Source organism: Sitodiplosis mosellana, unplaced genomic scaffold, assembly GCF_009176505.1.
Source record: "Sitodiplosis mosellana isolate CC-2019 unplaced genomic scaffold, AAFC_SMos_1.0 Smas_scaffold_1827, whole genome shotgun sequence".
NCBI classification, from domain to species: Eukaryota; Metazoa; Arthropoda; class Insecta; order Diptera; family Cecidomyiidae; genus Sitodiplosis; species Sitodiplosis mosellana.
This window is the reverse complement of record NW_022597069.1, coordinates 1-6,160: the sequence shown is the minus strand read 5'-3', so window position 1 is coordinate 6,160 and position 6,160 is coordinate 1. Positions and strand designations below refer to the sequence as shown.

The 6,160-nt window shown below is 35.4% G+C and overlaps 1 pseudogene; it reads right to left on the bottom strand.

Moving 5' to 3' along the window:
- Window positions 1-235: 235 nt before the first annotated feature.
- On the bottom strand, window positions 236-3,063 carry LOC129571271 (klaroid protein-like; annotated as a pseudogene).
- Between the last annotated feature and the right edge of the window lie 3,097 nt (window positions 3,064-6,160).

Below are 6,160 nucleotides of genomic sequence, written 5' to 3'. Positions count from 1 at the left end.
ATACATGTAAAGCGTAATCTTGAATGCAGAAAATCATGAGAAGGAAGTCGAGGATTGGTAACTAAGTCGATCGGCGATTTGATGCGGCTTTTAAAGTGACTTACAATAAAAAGAAATAGAGAAAAGAAAGGAGAAAGAAAGTAAAGAAACGGTTTAATTGGTTTTTGAAGATTTGAACTAATTATGCACCTGTGACTTATGCAATGAAAACTCAATCTTACTAAATCTATGGGCGCACGCGCGCAAATTAAATTGCATACGAAAAATGTATGCAATGTAGGTAGTTTAATCGAACCGTACCGGTTCTTTCTGACCCACTCTTCCTCAGTTTAAGTTAAATAACACAAATGAAAACTATACACAGAAAGTTTTTAAATAGTTTTTATACAGAGACACACATGTCTAACGCGCGTGCTATTGCGGGAAGAGAAATGCAAACCGGAAAGAATACACTTGTGACAGCGATGTACGCATTATTTTCCTCTTTGCGTAAATTAGCTTAGCGGCGGCGTGAGTGTGCCATGCACACGAAATCGGTATAGACACGTGTAGTTGGTGTTGCCATGATTCGATTCGATGCGCAATTCCACGAAATTGTGAGATGGAGGATTCTGTGCATCGTAGTTACGCACTGGGAAATACTGTAAACTCGTGCCATTCTCTAAGTACTCATATTCGCCGAACTGATGCGGCTCGCCATCGTTCACCGTCTCCAAACCCTATAGAATTTGAATAGGATTTCGGTTAGTTTTGGGGTCATTCTTGAAGATGTAAGCTTCTTGAAGAAAGAAGCGCGTCCATTAGACGCAGATATCATCCACACAAGCATAGAAAAGTAGAGTAAACCGAGTTACACTGAGTTAACTCAGTATACTGAGTTACACTGAGCTACGCTTTTACGCTTGAGAACTTAGTGAACTATGCTTTTGTGAGTAATCCGAACTGACAAAAGTAGTAATCTAAAAAATCTAAATCAAAACCAAAAATTCACACAGAACAGCATAGCTTACCCAAACGGTGAAGAATTTCGGCACTGAATCGATACGTCCGTTGGGCGCCAGACTTTTTGGTATGTGTTCTATGGTGAAATCAGTCACATAGACATTGTTGTTCAATTTCAGCACGAGATAGCCGGGAAAGCCCTGGAATGACCAACATTCGCCCGGTTGAACTGTTGGCGAAATTACCGTTCGCGGCGTATTACTTTTATACCATAACGGTATACCGAAGATCGATATCTCGGCCGATTTTACAGTAAAGCTTTCGGTACACCTAGAAATTAAACGAACGAGAAGAGGAGAAAAATTTCAAGTGTTGATTCAATCATAGGGGTATTGCAACGACCATGAAATATATGTATTTCATCAAGTTTATCAAGCTCTTTCCAAGATTATGCATAGTGTCGAACTTTTGTTCAAGCTCTACCATCTAAATGTACAGTAAAATAATTTACGGGCACGACGTAAGATGGCGTTTTTTCTGGTCAAAAAAGTTGCAATATCCCTTTGGATTCAATTTGGTAATTTTTCGGAATAATAAAAAAAAAAGAATTTCCTGCTTTGGGAATTTTCTCAATCAATCAATGATCAAACGAACAGTTCATGCAACAGAAACCCTTCAGAAAAGTCTACAAAAAACATTCATCATTTACCTCGTCGACAAAACTTCGCCGCCGGTACTTTCCAGCGCATAGTCAACCATGCCGGTTTTATCGGCATCATAAACGGCCAGTGCTTCTTTGATGATGACCCGGAAACGTGCTTCGTCCACCGATGTATGAATGTCGCTCGAGTGGCCGGCATCTCGGATTTCCTTGTGCTTTTGTTCGATCGCAATGGTGATGTCATGTTTAATCGTATTGCTAATGTTTTTTTATCAAAATTTCGGCCGATTGACTGATTTCGTCATTGATGCGACTGTCAAATTGGGCATTGAGTGTGCTCAAGCGTTCCTCCAGCAGTTCTTTGGCCACAAATACGCTTCGAATCCAGTTGGTAATGTCATCATTTTCCAATGTATTACCATCCGGCGATTTGTAGACCAAAATGTAGGCCAACACGACTCGAATGGGTTTGTCAATGGCCGTGAACTGTTTGTCGCTGAGGCCGTCTAATTTTACGTCAATTTCTTGCAAGAATCGCTGCAATTGTTCGTTATTTTGTTTTTGTGTCAGTTCAATCTTGTACTCAAGTTGATTTTGTTGCACTGTCAAGTGGTTGATGGTGATTTGAATACATTTCGGAATTTCTCCTTGAGATTGTTTATATCGTTTTGCAGTTGATCGATGCTAAACTGATGATCGTCCAACTGGCCCGTTAGTGTTGACAATTTTCCGTCAATTCGCTGATCAACCACATCGGTCAATTTGTTTGAGCTGAGAACCTTGAACAGAATTTCGTCAATGTCAATTGGGGCGGCGTCAGCATTTTGGTTAACTATCCATTCGTGACGATGAATTTCGATGTTTTGCTTGACAATCTTTGAGATTTCCTCCAGATTCTCCTGCGATAATACAAATGGCAATACTTTTGGTTCTTTATTTAACTGCAGCGACAGTTTCGCACGCACTACCTCGGCAATTCGCTCGATATCGGCTTCACTTAGCGTATATTTGTACGTGATTATTTGCTCTTTTACAATTGTGGCTATTTGTACGGCTATTTTTTGATCGATTATCACCTTTCGGCGCTGTTGATCTTGTTCGAGATTTTTGATTCTGGCATTGATCATCGTGTCAGTGTAAGCGTCGATGTGACTCAATACATTTTGTAACTCTTCAGGCGACAGCGCACCTTTTATATTGTTTGTGATTTGTTGGTTGCGACTGTACGTTTGGCAACCAATTCCAATTGAAATCGAATAGGAACTTTAGTTTTTCACTGACATTGGACGTTTGTGTGCGGATCAAGGCTAACGCGATCGGTATGATTTTCGAGGTACGCGACGCAAACTCATCGAACGATCCGGTGTCAGGTAGAGTTGGCAATGAAGGAAGCGCTGAAAATGAGTCAGACAATTGCTTTCGGTACAATATCCAATCCGATTCTTCCGATAAATTCCAAGCTAAAATTTAAAACGAAAGATTTGAAAAGAAACGTTTAAAATTTATTCATAACTTTTTTTGTTTATAGAAGAATTTGAAAAGTTTTGGCATTCGTCAGCGTAGGGAACTAATTTGAAGAATATTTTGAAAATATTTAGAACATTTTCAAGGGAACAATTTAGAAAAAAGTGAGTAAAAAGTCAATTTAATTCAAAGAAATTGAAAAAAAAGAATGGAAAAATAAAAAAAAATTAAGAAAAAAATAAAATTAAATTAAAAAATCTCAATTTTAAATCCTGTTGAGAAAGTTTCAATTTCGATCAGTTTCACATTTAACCTTCCGAAACACCTATAAGAGTCAAGAGGGTGACAAAAATCGATTTCGAACTTCGAAGTCTTCATCATCTTTGAGAAGAAGATTCGTTTCCCATGCAAAAAACGACTGGCTTTGTCTGACCAACGAATATTCTGGTGAGACCAACGAAGAGATTTCTTTTTCAAAGGCAATTTTCAAGGTCAAGATCAAGAGAGAAAGAGCCAAGCTAGAGTCAATATCAATCTTTTCAAAGGTCAATCAGTGAATCAAAGTGTTATCATTAAAAGAGGTTGAATCGATTGTGCGAGTCGGTCAGTAGTCCCACATACTTACACTACACCATTGGGAACGATCAATATTTACAAGAACCAAGTCTTCCATCAGCCAATTTCACAACTAGAATAACCTTCAAATAGCGACGACTCTCGCAGTTCAAACTTACAAGAACTGGAAGTTGCAGTCTGGAATTCTACAGCTTCCCTATCATTTCATTACAATTAAAGGAAAAAAATCAACTGATTTTTAGACTAAATTCCATTTTCAACTAAAATTTTAGTTCCTCAACAGAACATGAATTTGGTTTTGATCACAAAATTCCCAAATTTCTTTCATTTAGCGAACAAAAGCCATCTGTCGAGATTCCGTTATTCGAAGGTGATTCCGTCGGAAAGATTTCCAACATTTTTGTAAGAATAATTTCCGAAAAAAACAAAAGACCTTGCTGCAAAACTATATCCAAAGAAGTCAATTTAACAAACCGCTTCCAGAATAAAAACCAGTACAAAGAGAAATGGGCAGTAAAATAATCCACGAACCTTCTCATGACCGTCGAAATTTCATAGAAAATCAAATGCAATTTTTATTTATTAATATTCTTGGTTCTAATTGGTGCTCATAAGCTAACGATTCTTATAATTAACAAACGAATTTAGATTACGGTTAACCAAAAGTAACCCAGATAAAAGGTCCAAAAAGATTTTTTATAAGTCGAAAGAAAAGAAAAAAATTCATCCACAAAGAATATGGTTGAATATATGGCGAGCCGTTGATGAGTTAGAACCGTGAAACCACATTAATTTATTCCATGAAATTTGAAAAATCATGAAGAAGGATAGAGGACTATTTTTTTGTGTTTGTTTGTTTGATAAAAAAAAAATCATTTCCCAATAACAAACCAAAAGAGTAAATAAAAAAAACATAAAAAACTGGTTAAATCGACATAATCAACAAGAAATCAATGAGCGTTCGAGCGAATGGGACGTAATATCAACCGTATTATGGATACGTCTAGATTTTGGATATGATCAGGGATAAGGGAATCCAAAAAGGGATGAATACACGTTGAAAATACGCAGAGATATATGAATTTGTACGGAGAGAAAAATTTCCAGGAATGGACGAGCTCATCTGTGATCTTCAATTGTTTGCCATAAAGGTGGGAATGGGAGAGCAACATTCTATCCTATTTTTAATACATTCAAACGATAAAAACGACCGTGCGACGAACGTACCAACGTTTTTTTTTATTTCCTATTAATCTCTTTATTAGTTTTTTCTTATAATCTACATCGTTGTTTGGTGTGTACTGAATTCATAAACACCTGGGTTGGTAAATTTTCGTATTTCGACCGACGTGTAAGTAATTTACGTAAGAAACATGTATCTTACGTTTATTACGTAAGAAACCTCAACGCATGTAATAAACTCCAAAACGCTCCAAAAAGTGCAGGGTTATAGACAAAAACCGACTATTCTCGTTTGTTTTAAGCATTCAAAGTATACAGAGTACATACATACTCGTTCCACAGCGTTAGCCTTTTAAATAATTAATAAATATATTATTCATGGAAAAGTTTGAAACCACCAGCTATTTTTTCATAAAGAATGTGTTTTTTCGCAGTGATACTTGATAACAGTGTGTAGCCAAATGAATTTTGCATGCTTTTATATTTGATTTAAATAATGTTATAAAAAATGTTTAATAAAAAGTTTCAACTATTTTTGGAAATATATTTATATGGAAATGCAGAATTACCGAATCACTATGCAAATATTTCCATAAATAGTTGATAGAAGACGATTGAAAATGTTGATTACATAATGAAATAATTACATGAAGAATATTTAATTCACTTTTTGTTCATCATCAGAATTAATTTTTTACATAACGAAAGAACAAAACTAAAATAGGATACAAATTTTCTTCATTTCCAATTGAAAATCTTTTGTTTTTTGCATGCATTCTTTATGAAAAAATCATTCTTCAGAGTTTCTTACAGGTTTCTTACAAATTCATGTAATTTACATGATTTTTCATAGGTAAATTACATGATGTAATATACGTAACTTTGATGTAATTTACGTGGTCGAGTTTCTTACGTACCAACCCAGATAAACACACTGCTGATTCGGTTTTCAGTGAGCATAAGGTAACTAACTATCCTAATACACGCATTGCTTTTGAATGTTTCGAAACTGTCATTTGAAATTCAATGATTATTTGCTTGCAAAGCATTTTTTCCAATTAAAAATTATTCCTTTGATTTTTGCATTGTTTCTTAACCTTTTTACTGTGTTTCGTGGCATTCTTGTCACTTTCGTTATAAAAAGTTGAAAAAAATAATTGTTCACGAAAATTTTCATCTGAAACTTCAGGAATGCTCCTTCGACTATTTTTATTTTTATTTTATTTTTATTTTTTATTGAGTATAAGGTGTAAATAACAGGAAAAATCCCTTTTACAATTTATCACCTATAGTTTGTTTTTACAATTTGATAGTTACTTTGGTCAAAGCATTTAA